Source organism: Dendrobates tinctorius, unplaced genomic scaffold (genome assembly GCF_039654945.1).
Source record: "Dendrobates tinctorius isolate UK_male_01 unplaced genomic scaffold, ASM3965494v1 ptg000018l, whole genome shotgun sequence".
Lineage (NCBI taxonomy): Eukaryota > Metazoa > Chordata > Amphibia > Anura > Dendrobatidae > Dendrobates > Dendrobates tinctorius.
The window spans coordinates 3,585,381-3,606,471 of NW_027361686.1; positions in this window are offsets into that span (position 1 = coordinate 3,585,381).

Sequence of the window (21,091 nt, forward strand, 5' to 3'; positions counted from 1 at the left end):
CAGGTGGCGGCCACCTTCAACCCAAGATGTAGGGACCCGAAGGGTTCCTCCAAGTAGTATCATGGCAGGTGGCTGAAGAATGTCAGCAAATGGCAGTTCAACAAGCCGTATGAGGCTGAGGGACCTTAGTTCCTGTGAGATGTTGAATAGGTCAGACTCAGGCCAGACAGTAGGCTCGATTAAGACTTATGACCACACCAACCGGGAGAGCCGGTCAGTGAGAGAAAGGAGTGTGGTGACTAAACATTGTCTGATGATGCAGACAGACTGTGACTGGAGGGCCAAAGATCAGGGCCGATTTTCTGACAGCTGGGGGTGGGGGAGGCCTAACATAGAGATGAGGCCATATGACAGACAAAACAGATGGAGATGGTTGTCTCGATCTGTTGGGCAAGGTGACATGGGTGCCCAGTCTCGAGGTCCCTGGTGATGTCGTGTGTTCAACCCCACAAGTTTGAACAGAGGAGGGAGGTATGTGGTGTAGTGACCACTGTGTCCGCTAGGGGGCGTTGTGTGGGTGTCCCAGAACTGACGGATAGCCTTGTCCAGAGTGGCAACAGGAGCAGGGTGCTAAAGGATCGTTATGTATCTCAAAGTGGGTGGCCTTGGGATAGAGGCTTGATTATGTGCTGATCAGCAGAGCTGATCTTTCATTCCAATGTGTCAGGGAGAAGCCTTCAGATGATTGATGAGATGGGCGGGATCAATCATCTACAAATCCACCCAGGGGTGTGGCTAGATTGCCATAGTAAAGAATGTATGAATGCTTGTAGGGCCTGTGATGAGGTCATAGCCATGTGACCCGGTTGGCGTGGCTACGGACCATATAGGGTGGCCAGGGTAGATCACATGAGTGAATGCTGGGACCTGGTTGGTCCGTTGTGGAAGGTCCCGCTGGGAGATGGGGCTTCCTGCCTGACAGCACGTGAATGCTGTGAGTAATGGCTGCAAGTGTCTGACAGTTCCCAGGGAGAGGGAATGAACGCCTGCAGTGAGCTGAAGCAGCCATGAGGTAAACCCTGATGGGGTGATATATCTGGGAGGCTGAAGTGCCTGAGTACTGGACATTGCACAACCTGTGTGACCACAGGCTTAGCAGAGTGGAGCTCTTTCATGAACGCTATGCTGATTATATGAACTTTATGTTGCTGCTGTGGGTTTATGATGCCTGAATAAACCGCATGGATTGTTATTGTTTTATGGAAAACCCGTGCCAGACGTGATTATTTGGCTGCCAAGCGAGTATCCCCTACCCAAATGACAGTGCTACCTTACATATATATATATACATAGAGTTGAGCGAAACGGGTCTAAAAAATTCAAAAGTCGTCGACTTTCATTTCATGAAACCCGACCCTAGGATGAGGTCGGCCACGAGGTCGGCGACTTACGCGCCAAAGTCGCGTTTCAAAAGTTTGTTTTGCGCTCTTTTTCTGCCAATCAGGATCCACGGAGACTGTGGGCAACGTGATGACATAGGCATGGGTCACCACCATCTTTCAGAAGGGCATGCAAGTGATTGGTTTGCTTTGGTGGGCGTCACAGGGGGTATAAAAGGGCGTGCACGCCAACCGCCATCTTACTTCTGCCGATCTTAGTATAGGGAGAGGTTGCTGCTGATTCTGTAGGGAGAGCGTTAGGCAGGGAAGAAGACAAAAAAACTGCTTCTGCTGCTAGCGATTTGGCCTGCACAACACACAAGTCACTGTGTGTGCAGTGCAAGGGGAGGCTATATTGTGGTGTATCAGTGGTGTTGGTTGTTGGGCTGCCTTTTAAGGCTTCCTGACACGCTGGCACTGCTGTTTACCCACTGCTCCGCAAACTGCTTTTTTAAAAGCAATCCAATCTCCCTTATCCTTTCGTCACTTTGGTCACAGGCAGCTGTGCCATCGAGCGTGTCACATAGCGCTCAGATATCAGTGGGCCGCACACAATCCACAAGTGTCCAGTGTCCAAAAGTGTACGCAGAGATTCAAAATCTCCATTATCCTCTCGTCACTTTGGTCACAGGCAGCTGTGCCATCGAGCGTGTCACATAGCGCTCAGATATCAGTGGGCCGCACACAATCCACAAGTGTCCACTGTCCAAAAGTGTATGCAGAGATTCAAAATCTCCATTATCCTCTCGTCACTTTGGTCACAGGCAGCTGTGCCATCGAGCGTGTCACATAGCGCTCAGATATCAGTGGGCCGCACACAATCCACAAGTGTCCACTGTCCACAAGTGTATGCAGAGATTCAAAATCTCCATTATCCTCTCGTCACTTTGGTCACAGGCAGCTGTGCCATCGAGCGTGTCACATAGCGCTCAGATATCAGTGGGCCGCACACAATCCACAAGTGTCCACTGTCCAAAAGTGTACGCAGAGATTCAAAATCTCCATTATCCTCTCGTCACTTTGGTCACAGGCAGCTGTGCCATCGAGCGTGTCACATAGCGCTCAGATATCAGTGGGCCGCACACAATCCACAAGTGTCCACTGTCCAAAAGTGTACGCAGAGATTCAAAATCTCCATTATCCTCTCGTCACTTTGGTCACAGGCAGCTGTGCCATCGAGCGTGTCACATAGCGCTCAGATATCAGTGGGCCGCACACAATCCACAAGTGTCCACTGTCCACAAGTGTACGCAGAGATTCAAAATCTCCATTATCCTCTCGTCACTTTGGTCACAGGCAGCTGTGCCATCGAGCGTGTCACATAGCGCTCAGATATCAGTGGGCCGCACACAATCCACAAGTGTCCACTGTCCAAAAGTGTACGCAGAGATTCAAAATCTCCATTATCCTCTCGTCACTTTGGTCACAGGCAGCTGTGCCATCGAGCGTGTCACATAGCGCTCAGATATCAGTGGGCCGCACACAATCCACAAGTGTCCACTGTCCACAAGTGTACGCAGAGATTCAAAATCTCCATTATCCTCTTGTCACTTTGGTCACAGGCAGCTGTGCCATCGAGCGTGTCACATAGCGCTCAGATATCAGTGGGCCGCACACAATCCACAAGTGTCCACTGTCCACAAGTGTACGCAGAGATTCAAAATCTCCATTATCCTCTCGTCACTTTGGTCACAGGCAGCTGTGCCATCGAGCGTGTCACATAGCGCTCAGATATCAGTGGGCCGCACACAATCCACAAGTGTCCACTGTCCAAAAGTGTACGCAGAGATTCAAAATCTCCATTATCCTCTCGTCACTTTGGTCACAGGCAGCTGTGTCATCGAGCGTGTCACATAGCGCTCAGATATCAGTGGGCCGCACACAATCCACAAGTGTCCACTGTCCAAAAGTGTACGCAGAGATTCAAAATCTCCATTATCCTCTCGTCACTTTGGTCACAGGCAGCTGTGCCATCGAGCGTGTCACATAGCGCTCAGATATCAGTGGGCCGCACACAATCCACAAGTGTCCACTGTCCAAAAGTGTACGCAGAGATTCAAAATCTCCATTATCCTCTCGTCACTTTGGTCACAGGCAGCTGTGCCATCGAGCGTGTCACATAGCGCTCAGATATCAGTGGGCCGCACACAATCCACAAGTGTCCACTGTCCACAAGTGTACGCAGAGATTCAAAATCTCCATTATCCTCTCGTCACTTTGGTCACAGGCAGCTGTGCCATCGAGCGTGTCACATAGCGCTCAGATATCAGTGGGCCGCACACAATCCACAAGTGTCCACTGTCCACAAGTGTACGTAGAGATTCAAAATCTCCATTATCCTCTCGTCACTTTGGTCACAGGCAGCTGTGCCATCGAGCGTGTCACATAGCGCTCAGATATCAGTGGGCCGCACACAATCCACAAGTGTCCACTGTCCACAAGTGTGTGCAGAAATTCTAAAACTCCCCTGTCCTATAGACACCTTGTACCTTGTTTTACATTACTATGTAGTTTGTTGGATTTTGTCTACATTTCTACCAAAAATGAGGAAGGCTGGTGGAAGAGGCCGTGGAATTGGGCGGGGGTTGGCAGCTGGTAATGATGGTGTTGGTGGTGGATCTGATGGTAGTGGCAAGAGCAAAATAGGACCGAATGCAGGAGGTGCTGACCCTGCGTCATCGTCTGTCTACATAAGGCCTCGAACGCTTAGTTTTCTAGGAGTTGGCAAACCGCTTTTAAAGGCAGAGCATCAGGAAAAAGTTTTGTCTTACATTGCTGACTCAGCCTCCAGCTCTATCGCCTCCTCTTCTTCAGTTGTAAAAAGTAAAAGCACTGAGTCGTCATTGGAGGCTCATGTTCATGAACCACACCTTTCCTTTTGTCCTTCACCCCAACCAAGATTGAAGGATGATGCAGGCCATACTACTGATTACTCCATGGAGCTGTTTTCACATACCATGCCTGGATTATCAAGTCAAATGGTGAATTACCCAGGCCAAGATGAATCTGACATGGAGTGCACTGATGCACAGCCGCTGATGGATGATTCTGCTGGTACATTCACTCAGAGCACTGCATTGTCCTCGCAGTGTACAGAGCCAGATTTTGACCCTGATGAGACTCAGGTGCCCCTTCCCGCACACTATACCACCATACACAGTGACACAGAGAAAGGTGCACATGACATAGAAGAGGAGGTGATGGATGACCCAGTTGTTGACCCAGATTGGCATCCATTAGGGGAAGAGGGTGCTGCTTCCAATAGCTCAGATGAGGAGCATCCACAGCAGACATCGACATCGCAACAGCTGTTATCTGGCAGGCCCGGAGCACTCCAAAGATAGGTTCCAAACATCAAAAGAGTTGCTGGACAGCTTGTCCAGAGGGTCAAAAGATCACAGCGTGCTAGGCCGCAAAATGTCTGCCAAAGTAGGAAGAGTGCAGTGTGGCACTTTTTTGAACAAAATCCTCATGATCAGGCCAAGGTTATCTGTAAGAAGTGCGCAAAGACCTTTAGCCGAGGGAAAAATCTGAAAAATTTGAATACCAGTTGCATGCTTAGACATTTAACCAGCATGCACTTGCAAGCGTGGACACAACACCAAACCTCAAGTGCCACATGTGCAACTGATCACAACGAAGGTAGTCAGCAACGCTACATTGTTTCCCCCACTGTAAGCCCACCGGTTAGCACAGCAGCAAATGTTGAGGTGTCGTTGCAAGGCCACAGCAGTCAGGGAATCCCACTGTTATATCAACGAAAGACTGATTCTAGGCCATCAGAAAGAACACCAACTCCATCACCAATCATCAACCCTCTCTCAGTCCGCCCTGTCCACCGCTACTTCCACCATATGCAGCTCTCAAGTCCAGCTCACCCTCCCAGACACTATGAGTAGGTCAAGAAAGTACTCAGTCTCTCATCCGCGTACACTGGGTTTGAACGCCCACATTGCCAAACTAATCTCGTTTGAGATGATGCCCTTTCGGTTGGTGGAAAGCACAGCTTTCCGCGAACTCATGGCCTATGCAGTACCACGCTATGACCAACCCAGTCGCCACTTCTCTCGCAAAGCCATCCCAGCCCTCCACCATCATGTGAAAGACCGCATTGTACATGCACTCAAGCAGTCAGTGAGAGGAAAGGTGCACCTCACAACTGATGCATGGTCCAGTCGGCATGGCCAGGGCCGTTACGTGTCCATCACTGCGCACTGGGTTAATGTGGTGGATGCAGGGTCCACAGGGGACAGCGGTGGTGGGACAGTGCTGCCTAGCCCACGGTATAGGAAACAGTTGGCTGTAGGCGTTCGACCCTCCTCCTCCTCCAGAAGCGACAGCTCGTCCACAGAGCGCAGTCGTACGAGCACTCCATCTGCAGCTGCCACTGTTGCACACGATGTGTCCCCCTATCGAGCAGCTAGTGGAAAGCGTCAGCAGGCTGTGTTGCAGATGATGTGTTTGGGCGACAGACACACCGCCGAGGTGCTGGCCGAGTACTTGAAGCGACAAACTGAGTCATGGCTGGGCAGTGTACATCTTGAGGCAGGCAAGGTAGTTAGTGATAACGGCCGTAATTTTGTGGCAGCCATAGCCCTTTCAAAACTCAGCCACATACCTTGCTTGGCTCACACCTTGAACCTGGTGGTGCAGTGCTTCCTCAAAAATTATCCGGAGTTAACAGCCCTGCTCCAGAAGGTGCGAAGACTGTGCGCGCACATCCGCCGGTCGCCTGTACACTCCGTTCGTATGCAGAAGCTGCAGCGATTGCTCCACCTTCCCAACCACCGCCTCATTATCGACATTGCAACAAGGTGGAACTCCACCCTGCACATGGTGGAGCGGCTGTGCGAGCAGAGGCAGGCCATAATGCATTTGTGGGAGGATACACGGCCAGGCACTTTGAGAGCAGACATGGAGTTGACAGGCGTGCAGTGGTCGAAGCTGAAAGACCTTTGTAAAGTCCTTCAGTGTTTTGAGGAATGCACATGGCTGGTAAGCGCAGACGACGCCATCCTAAGCATGAGCATCCCACTTATGCGTCTGCTCATGCAAACTTTGACGCACCTTAAGGAGCAGGCGTCTGCAGCCAATGTTGATGAGGAGGAAGAGGAGGAGGGAATCCTTGATGACATTCAGCCATTGTCTGCTCAGGGACCTCTCCTGGACGAGGTGGAGGAAGAAGAGGAGGAGGAGGATGATGGGGAGGATTACTTAGGGGAGGAGGATGCATCTCGTGGGGCAAGTGAAAATGTTGGCGTGGCAAGGTCTGGTACAGGGTTTGTGCGTGACTGGAGGGATGTGGATTTGCCAGAAAGTGCTCCTCCACCCAGCACTCGCAGTGCATCATTGACACCGGGAACATTGGCCCACATGTCAGATTATGCCTTGCGGATCCTAAAAAGGGACCCCCGCATTGCCAAAATGATGAACGATGACGACTACTGGTTGGCCAGCATCCTGGATCCACGCTATAAAGGCAAATTACAAAACATCATGCCACAGGAGAACCTTGACCTAATATTGGCTAATAAACAAGCAACTCTGGTAAATCGGTTGCTTGAGGCATTCCCAGCACACAGCAGCGGTGATGGTTCTCACACGAGCTGTACGGGCCGGGAGCAGCTTGGCAGAGGTGTTCGTGGTGCACACAGCAGAAGTGGCGTTGGAGACAGGGGTTTCATGACAATGTTGTGGACTGATTTTTCAAATACCGCTCACACAACTGGTAATACTGCATCGATGGAAAGTGACAGGAGACAGCAGTTGTCAACTATGGTTACAAACTACTTTTCCTCCCATATCGATGTTCTCCCACACAGGTCATTCCCCTTTGACTATTTGGCCGCTAAACTGGACACCTGGCCTGAATTGGCCCAATATGCCTTACAGGAGCTCGCTTGCCCAGCTGCAAGTGTGCTATCGGAAAGAGTCTTCAGTGCAGCTGGATCAATCCTGACAGAAAAAAGGACCCGTCTGTCAACCCAAAATGTGGATGATCTAACCTTCATTAAAATGAACCATGCATGGGTTTCCAAGGATTTTGTCCCACCTTCCCCTGATGACACATAGGGTGACAGAAAAATGGCTTGCTTTGGTCCACCTCTTCCTGGTACTTCACCTATTTCGCCTTTTGCATCAGTTGAATGTCCAACATCAACATATGCCACTTTCTAAAACTCCCTAACTGTGCTGCCTCCCCCCCATGGCCAGGGTCACCACCTAGCGCACGACAGTGCCCTGGACAGGTGGGTAGGCCGACTCTTGGGCGCGGGCACTGGCACAGGGTCCCTCATAGTGCAATCAAGTGTCTCTGACGGCGGTGGTGCACACCCGCCGTCAGACACACCGCTGTACTATGAGGGGCCCAGTGCCAGTACCGACGCCCACGAGTGGGCCCCCCTTGCTTGGCCAGGGCCCCAGCATTTGCAATCTTTACCTCTCCCTGCTCCTCCGCTGTGTAATCTGGGCCGTCAAATCCATACTGTGCCTGACACCGTCTGAGCCTGCCTCCTGAGACATATATTTTGAATGTGTACGCTATCCATACATGTTATCCGGGGATACGGTACCCCTTCTAACCTTTGTGCAATGACGTGCAATCCATACTGGGCCTAACACCGTCTGAGCCTGCCTCATGCTGTATAGACATATATTTTGAATGTGTACACTATCCATACATGTTATCCGGGGATACGGTACCCCTTCTAACCTTTGTGCAATGACGTGCAATCCATACTGGGCCTAACACCGTCTGAGCCTGCCTCATGCTGTATAGACATATATTTTGAATGTGTACGCTATCCATACATGTTATCCGGGGATACGGTACCCCTTCTAACCTTTGTGCAATGACGTGCAATCCATACTGGGCCTAACACCGTCTGAGCCTGCCTCATGCTGTATAGACATATATTTTGAATGTGTACACTATCCATACATGTTATCCGGGGATACGGTACCCCTTCTAACCTTTGTGCAATGACGTGCAATCCATACTGGGCCTAACACCGTCTGAGCCTGCCTCATGCTGTATAGACATATATTTTGAATGTGTACGCTATCCATACATGTTATCCGGGGATACGGTACCCCTTCTAACCTTTGTGCAATGACGTGCAATCTATACTGGGCCTAACACCGTCTGAGCCTGCCTCATGCTGTATAGACATATATTTTGAATGTGTACGCTATCCATACATGTTATCCAGGGATACGGTACCCTTTCTAACCTTTGTGCAATGACGTGCAATCCATACTGGGCCTAACACCGTCTGAGCCTGCCTCATGCTGTATAGACATATATTTTGAATGTGTACGCTATCCATACATGTTATCCGGGGATACGGTACCCCTTCTAACCTTTGTGCAATGACGTGCAATCCATACTGGGCCTAACACCGTCTGAGCCTGCCTCATGCTGTATAGACATATATTTTGAATGTGTACACTATCCATACATGTTATCCGGGGATACGGTACCCCTTCTAACCTTTGTGCAATGACGTGCAATCCATACTGGGCCTAACACCGTCTGAGCCTGCCTCATGCTGTATAGACATATATTTTGAATGTGTACGCTATCCATACATGTTATCCGGGGATACGGTACCCCTTCTAACCTTTGTGCAATGACGTGCAATCCATACTGGGCCTAACACCGTCTGAGCCTGCCTCATGCTGTATAGACATATATTTTGAATGTGTACGCTATCCATACATGTTATCCAGGGATACGGTACCCTTTCTAACCTTTGTGCAATCACGTGCAATCAATACTGGGCGTGAGAACGGCTGGCGAGCTGTTAAGCAAGCTACAGCACCTGTCCAGACAAGTACAGGGATTCCCTAGCGAGGAGACTTATTTGATTGTTTTCTATGTTGGGACAACAATTTTTGGGGAGCACTATACTCTGGAGAATGATAGATGGGGCCCACCATACACTGGAACATTCCAAAGGTGGACATCAGACACTGGAGCAGCATTTACAGGGCCCATTATACACTAGAGCAGTAGAAATGGGGCCCATTATGTTTGGAGCATTATTTGGGCCCATAAGACAGTGGAGCTTCATCCATGGGGACCAACATATACTGTAGCATTATGTGGAGCTCATCATATACTGTTTCAAACATTATATGGGACCAATGATTTTGTATGGAGAAATAGATGGGCCTCGTCATGAGATGTAAAAAGTGAGGTATTTTTCATTGTACTATACCGCTATTTCTCTGCCGTATCGGAGCATGATGTGTTGTGGTATGTGTTAAAGGGGCGCTCTTTCACCCAGGGCACATGAAAACCTGCAGCCAGCCCTCCCCCCCACAACTTTAGCCAAATAACCCCCATTTTTCAGTGCGTAACTTGTATTATGAAGTTAATTAAGGTTGACAAGCTTAAGTACGAAGAATTGATGCTTTTGGCATTCAAATGGGCACTGTAGGTGTGTTTCCTGTCCTCCTCTCACTGCCGACTTTTATTCCCCATTGACTTACATTGGGTTTCGTGTTTCGGGACGACCCCGACTTTTCCCTATAATCGGACGATCTTGCTCGACCCGACTTTTGGAAAAGTCGGGTTTCACGAAACGAAACGCGACCCTAAAAAAGCAAAAGTCGCTCAACTCTTTATATACACACAGTGTATACATGTATAAAATTCAAGCAATATCCTAATATCTTTGATTGTTGCTTAATTCATGCAAACATGTTCCTTTAGTCCATGCTTTTCATTATATTTGAGGGCCAAAACCCATAGTCCACAGTGTTATACTTGCTGTCAGAATACCATAACCCCCAATGGACTCTACTAAATCAAAAGGGTTCACAGTGTTTTGGTGTTTGGGGTGGCAGCACATCAATGATTGATTGTTAAGTTCTGTGAACATTGGATATAAAATATCAATTTTTCACTTATAGAATCCAAAAGAGAATGTCAGAAAATCAAGTTTTCTTGATAACTGTGTAGATATAGAAAATGATGGTGAGCCCCAAAACAAAATATTACATGATCAGAGTGTTGACATTTTTCTTATTAAGATGTCCTAGTTGTTCTCGCTCCATAGTCAGCATGTTTTGGTCTTGTGAAATTCGTTATTTTATAAAATCCTATCAACAAATATGAAAGACATTATACTAAATAAAGGAAAAGAAGGGGCTACTGTGCTTTTTAGACTGTGATTCATCCTCAAATTGTTGTTAAAGTACTGATGAGTAGGCTGGCAACTTTCAATATTTAGCAAGAACCATTCATTAATGATTAGTCAACACGTTCTGGCTTCTGAGTTCTCAGTAGAAAAATATGTAGTTTTTAGAATTATCTTGGCTGTTTGGGATGTGTCTAAGTAACATGACAAGACCTGGGTTTGCTGTATGAAGTGACAACCCCTCACATTTATTGTAATCTTTTTTTTTTTTTTTTAGTTATTTTCACAAAAGAGAAGACAGCACAGATGATTATGATATTCATGATTTCCAACTTTTCACAGTACTCCTTTAATCTGTAAAAGGTAAACACTGAGGGATATTTCAGCTATTTTCTTGTTAAATATTCCTTTACATCTCCGTAATCTGCAGTGATTACCTGTCATAGATCTGAAAAGTGTAGCTCTATTAAAAAGAGTTGCATGAAAAGAGCCCCATTTTACCTTCATAGTGGTCTATCAGAATGCATCAGATACAAACCGTGACACATTTCTATAAACTGAAATAGTGTTAGAATTATCTCTATGTTTATAGAGCATTTTACTTTAAGCAGGTATCTATCTGTCTATCAACGTAAGAAAATGAAGGCAGCACTGACAAAAAAAAGAAAATTTGAAAAAATGTAATAGCCCATAGTGACAGCAAAGATTCCGTATAATTGAGGACCTTTCTTACGGCTTGAGAAAGGTCCTCAATCTGACCGAAAAATTGCTGTCGCTATGGGCTATAACATTTTTCAATTTTTCTTTTTTTGGGCGCGTTGCCTTCATTTTTCTACACGTTTTGGAGGATTGGTTTATGAATGGGAGGCTCTGCACCCCTGATCCTCTTTTTTGCTGGTGCTGCCTTGATTTTTTCGATTATCTATCTATATCTCACATTATGAATATTTCATTAGCCTTCTGTGAAAATTACTTATTAATCAATGAAAGAACTGACCAATGGGACCCATAGAACAAGTAAATATAGCCCCAATGAGACACTTTTATCCCTGCTACAATATGGATGTAGGTCAGAAGCCTGACAGATGCTTCATTCATTCTGCATGCTGGAAAAAATGAGTGTAGTGCTCGGTGACTTCACAGAGAATTAATCAAGTTCCAGAAGGGCATGTGCCTTCCATCTCCATTCTAACAGGGATGAAGTGCCCCATTTTGCTGACTGGTGCAGATCTCAACGGTCAAAACCCAGCCCATCAGTAAGCTATCAGCTATTTGACCGGACACACCTTTAAGGCCACATTCATACGTTCAGTATTTGGTCAGTATTATACATTAGTATTTGTAAGCCAATGCAAGGAAGGAGTGGATGAAAAATGCCAAAGTGGTGACGTGTTTCTATTATACTTTTCCTCTAATTATTCTCTCCTTATTTTGGCTTACAAATACTGACATAAAATAGTGAAGAAATACTGAATGAGTGAATATGGCCTTAAGGTAAGAAAATCCTGTTTAATTAAACAAGGAAAATTTTCTGACTGCTTTAACCCCTTTGCAACCTTACACGTATCCATACGTCCAGGTCACCTGGCTCTTAACTACCTTAGACGTATGGATTTGCGATCATCATTGGGTGTCAGTTGATTCCAGCTCTCAGTACTGGAGTGGTGCCCACACCGCTCTTGGCACTTTAACCCTTTAATGCTGTGATCACAACATTTAGCGAGTATGCAAAAGGGAATAAGGCCCCTCTGCTCTTGGATCGGCACCCTGCGTTGTCATCACGGAGGTCGGTCCAAATGTTGCCATGGTGACTTAGTGCCGGGTGATCTGACTGTCATCATGATGACAACATCAAGTTAGTTAGATCTTGCACAGGTTATAAGGTATAGCAATGCTCTTGCATTCCTACGCCTTATAACTGCAATCAAACTGCAGAAAGTGAAAGTCCCATGGTGGGAATCAGTAAAAAAAAAATGTGTAAAAAAGTTGTAAAAATATTTTTTTTAAATAATACTATATATATATATATATATATATATATATATATATATATATATATATATATGTACCCATAAATGAATATTGTTATGATTTTTTTTTAAATAAACAATAAAAGTACACAAATTTGGTATCACCGAATCTTAAACAACCTGCTCTATAAAACAATACCATTATTTAACCACTTTAGTGAACACCGTAAAAATAGAAATAAAAACCTAGGCAAAAAAGAATGCTTTACCATCATACCGTGGAACAAAAAGTGGAATAAAACATGATGAAAAAGTAGATTGTAAATAAGTATGGTACCACTAAAAACGTCATCATATCCCGCAAAAAACAAGCTGCTGTACAGCTACATCACCGGAAAAGTAAAAAAGTTATAGCTCTCAGAAAAAAGCGATGCAAAAATATTTATTTTTTTTGTAAAGGAGTTTTCATTGTGAAAAAGCGCCAAAACAAAAAAAAATGATAGGATATCGCTATAATCATACTGACCTGAAGAATAAAGCTGACATATCAATTTTACCACACGCAGAACGGTATGAAAAAAAATATTCCTGCATTGATGGTTGTTGTTTATTCTGCCTCCAAAAAGCTGGAATAGAAAGCGATCAAAAAATGTCATGTGCCTGAAAATGGCACCAATAAAAACGAAAATTCATCCTGCAAAAAACAAGCCCCCTCATGACTTTGTCAGCAGAAAAATAGAAAAATTATAGCTTTCAAAATATGGTGATTAGTGTTGAGCGATACCGTCCGATACTTAAAAGTATCGTATCGGATGGTATCGGCCGATCTAAAAAAAATATCGGGTATCGCCGATTCCGATACCGGAAGTCCCATTCAAGTCTATGGGACTTCCAGTATCGAAATAAGAAAAACCCTATTTTTGCCTTGTACAGCCTCTCTGGGGTCTGTACGGGCCTTTCGGGGGGCTGTGCCGGCCTGCCGGGGGGTCTGTGCAGGCCTGCCGGTGGTCTGTGCAGGCCTGCCGGGGGGCTGTGCCTGCCTGCCGGTGGTCTGTGCAGGCTCCGGGGGTCTGTGCCGGCCTGCCGGGGGGGCTGTGCCGGCCTGCCGGTGGTCTGTGCCGGCCTGCCGGGGGGCTGTGCCGGCCTGCCGGGGGGCTGTGCAGGCTCCGGGGGTCTGTGCCGGCCTGCCGGGGAGCTGTGCCGGCCTGCCTACAAGTCCCATCGGGCGATGCCTGCTACCATGACAGTGATTGACACATTAGCCAATGATGGGACAGTAGTAGTCCCATCATCCGGCTAATGTGTTGAATGTAAAAAAAAAAAAATTTACATGCTACATACATACAACATGCATACTACATATATACTACATGTAACATACATACTACATGCAACATGCATACTACATACATGCTACATACTACATGCATGCTACATACATGCTACATACTACATACATGCTACATACATACTACATACATAATACATATATACTACATGCATGCAACATACATACAACATACAGTATATACTACATGCATGCAACATGCATACTACATATATACTATATATACTACATGTAACATACATACTACATATATACTACATGCTACATACATGCAACATACACACTACATGCTACATACATGCAACATACATACTACATACATGCTACATACATATACACTACATGCTACATACATGCAACATACATACTACATACATGCTACATACTACATACATGCTACATACCACATGCATGCAACATGCATACTACATATATACTGCCAAAGATCGCAGTAAGGCTCAGAGCACATTTATCCTGAGCTCTGTGCTGAACTCTTACACCAAGATTTCCATGTGAATCTCTGGAACACGTGATTCAGATGGAACCCTCGGCAGAAGATTCCCAGATGAGGCAGATGGAGGCACTGTGGGCGCTGTCTAACCTGTGATCCGGCGGTGTCTGTCTTTTTATTTTGAGTGCATAAAAGTGCCATCAGCCAAAGTTTTGTGCACCTCTGACAAAGAGGACACCACTGAACAGAGGCCAGAGAGAGTCCAGAGTAGTTTCTGTGCTCCAAAATCCAAATGCCCCTGTTGTGAGTTCATTTTTCCCTTCATCAGTGAGGTCTGATGAACTCCCTCTTCTGGCAAAGGAAGGTAGTGAGGCTGATTACCAAACAGCTGAGCAGGTAGATGATGACTGGGTCACAGGAACTGATCACTGGATATAAGGCAGCCGACGCCCTGCTGCCTTGCCGGTGATTTTCCTGCTGGATTCTTGGAGACCAGTCTGATTTCTGCTTCTCAAAGCTAAGTTTTGCTCTGCCTTTTGTACACTTTAGTTCTGGTTTTGTTTGCATTGTTTTTTGGAGTTCAGCCATCCCCGGCCGGGGGTGAGCTGAATTCCATTTTTGTCTCTGATCTGTTGATCTCTGGCTCTGTCTTCAGAATATACCTGAGTGCTGATATAGTCTTTTTGAAGCCTAGCGACTTCAGGGCCTGTTTTTCCTATCAGTATGTTGGTTCATTTTTTGATAGGGTTTTGCGGTTTGCAGACAGAAGCTTTTCTATCCTGTCCTATTTAGTTAGCTTGGGCCCCATCATTTGCTCAACCTATCTTTCTATTTGTGTTAGTGTTTTTTCATCTTGCTTCACAGTCATTATATGTTGGGGGCTGCCTATTGCTTTGGGGTCTGCTCTGGGGCAGTTTAGATTTCCCCTCTCTGCCTTTAGGCTAATTTAGTTCTCCGGCTGTGTTCGAGGGGTCTAGGGCACCGTAGGAACCCCCCCACGGCTACTGCTAGTTGTTATGGATAGGTTCAGTGGTCTGCAATCCGATAGCTTCCAACTTCTCTGGTTTTCTGGATTTAGCTATTATTTTTGTTTTTTTCTCCTTCGGTGACTCATCCATAACAGAATCACCGGCCATACCGCAGATCCTAGGGTACTCAATAGCAGGAAAGAATTGTAAAAAAAAAAAAAAAAAGGGTGTCAGAATTTCTTTGTGTATATTTTTTCCTCTATATCTCTGAGGCGGTAGGGGGAATTTTTTTTCTCTCAATGGAGATGAAGCAATTGTCTGATCGTGTGGAGCAGCTCGCTGCGGAAGTGCGGGGAATTTCCGCCTATCTTACTCATTCACATGCTGCTGAACCACTCCTGATGTGTTTTTTGGGGATCGGTCTAAATTTTTGAATTTCAAGAATAATTGTAATAATTATTATAATAATTATTTTTTGCCTTGAAGCCTAACTCGTCGGGGAGCTCCGCGCAGCGGGTTAAAATTGTCATCTCTTTGCTGCGCGGCGATCCCCAGGATTGGGCGTTTTCTTTGAAACCTGATGATCCTATTCTAAATAATGTGGATGCATTTTTTCAAACCTTGGGGTTGTTGTATGTTGAACCTAATGCTATTGATCAGGCTGAAAAGGCCCTGTTGGCATTGAGCCAGGGTCGGGATTCTGCAGAGTTGTACTGTCAAAAATTCCGAAAGTGGGCGGTCCTTACTACCTGGAATGATGATGCCTTGGCAGCTCTCTTTCGGAAAGGTTTGTCAGAAACCGTAGAAGATACTATGGTGGGATTTCCTGTTCCCTCTGGTCTTGACGATTCTATGTCATTAGCCATTCAGGTTGATCGGCGTTTGCGTGAACGCAAGACCGCATGAGAGGTGTTGCCACCTGTTGAACAAATGTCTGAACCTATGCAATGTGATAGAGTTTTGTCCAGGGCGCAACGTCAGGAGTTCAGAAGGCATAATAAGCTGTGTTTTTTTTGTGGAGATGCCTCGCATATTATTTCTGTCTGCCCTAAACGAGAGAAACGTTGTGCTCACACGTTTTCTGTGGGTAGTGCTCAACCTAAGCTTCTTCTGGCAATTACTCTGATCTGCTCCCTGTCCACATTTTCCGCCAAGGCTTTTGTGGATTCAGGAGCAGCTCTGAACCTGATGGACTTGGATTTTGCTAAACGTTGTGGATTTCCTATGACGCCTTTGCGGACTCCTATCCCTTTGAGGGGTATTGATGCGACTCCTTTGGCGAAAAATAAACCTCAGTTTTGGACCCAGGTGGTAATGCGGGTTGCCCCAGACCATCAAGAAAATTGGAGATTTTTGGTGTTGCATAATTTGCATGATGCCATTGTTCTGGGGTTTCCCTGGTTGCAAATCCATAATCCAGTTTTGGATTGGAAATCTATGTCTGTGGTGAGTTGGGGTTGTCGGTGTGCCCTTAGTGATGCTCCTGTTTTCTCCACCTCTCCCCAGTCGCATGATGTTCCTGACTATTTGGCTGACTTTTATGAAGTATTTAGTGAGAATGAGTCTGCGTTTTTGCCTCCTCATAGGAGTTATGACTGTGCAATTGAGCTGAGCCCGGGGTGTAAATTTCCGAAGGGTCGACTTTTCAATTTATCTGTACCCGAGCACGAGGCTATGCGATCCTATATTAAGGAGTCATTGGAGAAGGGTCATATTAGACCATCCTCTTCACCCTTAGGTGCTGGGTTTTTTTTTTCGTGGCTAAAAAAGATGGTTCATTAAGGCCTTGTATTGACTATCGTGCCCTCAGCAAAATTACTGTTAAATATCAGTATCCGTTACCCCTGATTTCTGATCTATTCTCCAGAGTTAAAGGTGCTTGCTGGTTTACCAAGCTTGACCTCAGGGGGGCGTATAATCTTATTCACATTAAGCATGGGGATGAATGGAAGAAGGCGTTTAATACTCCGGAGGGACATTTTGAGTACCTGGTGATGCCTTTTGGGCTCACTAATGCCCCTTCTGTCTTCCAATCCTTCATGAACGATATTTTCTGAGACTTTGTGGATAAATTTTTGTTTATCTATCTGGATGATATTTTGATCTTTCCCAAGGATTGGGACTCTCATGTGGAACGTGTTCGGACTGTGTTCCGGATTTTGAGGGAGAATTCCCTGTATGTCAAGGGATCGAAATGCCTTTTTGGGGTACAGAGGATTTCATTTTTGGGTTTCATTTTGTCTCCGTCAACTATTGAAATGGACCCGGCCAAGGTACAGGCCATTTATGATTGGGTTCAGCCCACTTCTTTGAAGGCCCTCCAGAAGTTTTTGGGTTTTGCTAATTTTTATCGGAAATTTATAGCTAATTTTTCTAGTATTGCCAAGCCATTGACTGATTTGACTAAGAAGGGTGCTGATGTGCTGAATTGGTCTCCAGAGGCTGTTTCTTCCTTTCAGGAGCTGAAGCGAAGATTCACTTCTGCTCCCGTTCTGCGGCAACCTGATGTCTCTCTCCCGTTTCAGGTAGAGGTGGACGACTCTGAGATTGGTGCAGGAGCTGTTTTGTCCCAAAATGATCCTGTGACATCTAAAATGAATCCTTGTGCTTTCTTTTCCCGAAAGTTCTCCCCATCCGAACGTAACTATGATGTGGGGAATCGGGAACTGTTGGCCATGAAATGGGAATTTGAGGAGTGGAGACATTGGTTGGAGGGAGCTAAACACCAGGTCGTGGTCCTTACTGACCACAAGAATTTGATTTACCTGGAGTCGGCCAAACGCTTGAATCCTAGACAGGCTAGGTGGGCCTTGTTTTTCACACGTTTTGATTTTGTGGTCTCTTTTCTTCCTGGCACTAAGAATGTCAAGGCAGACACCCTCTCTAGGAGTTTCTTTGCTGATTCTCCTGTTGTGACCAAGCCTTCTACCATCTTAGGCGAGGGGGTAGTTCTTTCTGCCATCTCGCCTGATTTGAGACGTGCTCTGGAAGAGTTTCAGGAGGACAAACCTGAGCGTTGTCCCAGTGGAAAGTTGTATGTTCCTGACCAGTGGAGGAAGAGAGTGATGTCTGAAGTTCATTTCTCTGCATTGGCTGGTCATCCAGGTATTTTTGGTACTAGAGATCTGGTGAGTCGGTCTTTTTGGTGGCCCGCCTTGTCTCGTGATGTCAGGAATTTTGTGCAGTCCTGTGGGACTTGCTCCCGGTCTAAACCTTATTCTCGCTCTAGTGGGTTGTTGATGCCTTTGCCGGTGCCCAAGAGGCCATGGACCCATATTTCAATGGATTTTATCTCTGACATGCCTGTCTCTCAGAGAATGACCATTATTTGGGTGATTTGTGATAGATTCTCTAAGATGGTCCATCTTGTACCACTCCCTAAGTTGCCATCTTCCTCTGAGTTGCTGCCCTTGTTTTTGCAACAGGTAGTTCGCTTGCACGGGATTCCTGAGAACATTGTGTCTGACAGAGGAGTTCAGTTTGTGTCTAGATTTTGGAGGACTTTCTGTTCCAAGCTGGGAATTCAGTTGTCCTTCTCCTCTGCGTTTCACCCTCAGACCAATGGGCAGACGGAGAGAACAAACCAGACTTTGGAGTCGTATTTGAGATGTTTTATTTCGGCTGATCAGGATGATTGGGTTTCATTTTTGCCCTTGGCCGAATTTGCTTTAAATAATAGAGCTAGTTCTGCCACTTTGATGTCACCTTTTTTTTTGTAACTTTGGGTTTCATCCTCGATTTTCTTCAGGGCAGGTGGAGCCTTCTGCCTGCCCAGGTGTTGACACTGTGGTGGAGAGAATGCACCAGATCTGGGACCAAGTGGTGGATAAGTTGTCTCTCTCCCAGGAAAAGGCCCAGTGGTTTTCCAACCGGCATAGGACCATTGGTCCCCAGTTTAAGGTGGGTGATATGGTTTGGTTGTCATCAAAAAATATCGCTATGAAGGTGGCTTCTCCTAAGTTTAAGCCTAGATTTATTGGACCTTACAAGATTTTGGAGATTATTAAACCGGTCTCTTTTCGGTTGGCTCTTCCTGTCACGTTTAAGATTCATAATGTGTTCCATAAGTCCTTGTTGAAGAGGTTTGTTGAACCAGTAGTTCCTGGGGTGGCACCTCCTGACCCTGTATTGGTTGAAGGTAACATGGAGTATGAGGTAGAGAAGATACTGGATTCCCGTCTGGCTAGACGGAGACTCCAGTATTTGGTTAAGTGGAAGGGTTAAGGTCAGGAGGATAATTCCTGGGTCTCTGCCTCTGATATTCATGCCGAAAGATTGGTGCGTGCCTTTCATCGGGCTCACCCTGATCGCCCTGGTGGCATGGATGAGGGTTCGGTGACCCCTCTTCAAGAGGGAGGTACTGTTGTGAGTTCATTTTTCCCTTCACCAGTGAGGTCTGATGAACTCCCTCTTCTGGCAAAGGAAGGTAGTGAGGCTGATTACCAAACAGCTGAGCAGGTAGATGATGACTGGGTCACAGGAACTGATGACTGGATATAAGGCAGCCGACGCCCTGCTGCCTTGCCGGTGATTTTCCTGCTGGATTCTTGGAGACCAGTCTGATTTCTGCTTCTCAAAGCTAAGTTTTGCTCTGCCTTTTGTACACTTTAGTTCTGGTTTTGTTTGCCTTGTTTTTTGGAGTTCAGCCATCCCCGACCGGGGGTGAGCTGAATTCTATTTTTGTCTCTGATCTGTTGATCTCTGGCTCTGTCTTCAGAATATACCTGAGTGCTGATATAGTCTTTTTGAAGCCTAGCGACTTCAGGGCCTGTTTTTCCTATCAGTCTGTTGGTTCATTTTTGGATAGGGTTTTTGCGGATTGCAGACAGCAGCTTTTCTATCCTGTCCTATTTAGTTAGCTTGGGCCCCATCATTTGCTCAACCTATCTTTCTATCTGTGTTAGTGTTTTTTCATCTTGCTTCACAGTCATTATATGTTGGGGGCTGCCTATTGCTTTGGGGTCTGCTCTGGGGCAATTTAGATTTCCCCTTTCTGCCGTTAGGCTAATTTAGTTCTCCGGCTGTGTTCGAGGGGTCTAGGGCACCGTAGGAACCCCCCACGACTACTGCTAGTTGTTGTGGATAGGTTCAGTGGTCTGCAATCCGATAGCTTCCAACTTCTCTGGTTTTCTGGACTTAGCTATTATTTTTGTTTATTCCTCCTTCGGTGACTCATCCATAACATGCCCCTCTACCTTCTGAGTCCCAGTGTGCCTAAACCACAGTTAGTATCCACATGTTTGGCATTTTTGTAGCACCGACAGTCTGCTTAATTTACAGGTTTAAACTTGTCACTACAACTAGAGATGAGCGAATATTTCAGCATTCGGTTGGGAGCACGATTGCCAAGTTTGCATATTCACCTGTTTAATTGTGTTCAAAGATTGCTTTTTTTTCTCCAAAAACAAGACAATGCCATGGGGGATGACTGTGCCCCATTTTAAGCAAATTTATTCCTAGGGTACTGGAAAAGCACCATCTTTCACAGGGACGAGGCTCGGGCCACTGACCATGTGCAGTGTTGGCTTAGATGCATTGATGATCTTCTGTTTGTCTGGCAGGGCCCTATAGATGACTTGGATGGGTTCATGGAGGATCTCAATGTCAATCCTTATAACATCAAACTGATATATAAAGCCAGTCAGCGCAAAATTGAGTTTTTGGATGTTGTAATTGAGATTGAGCCTAATACACAATGATGTATATCGCAAGGAGATTTCCATTAACTCCTTGCTCCATGCATCATCGGCCCACACATACTTCACCATACAGGCCATCCCGGTTGGCCAGTTCTTCACGATGAGATGGATTTGGTCTGTTCAAGAGAGA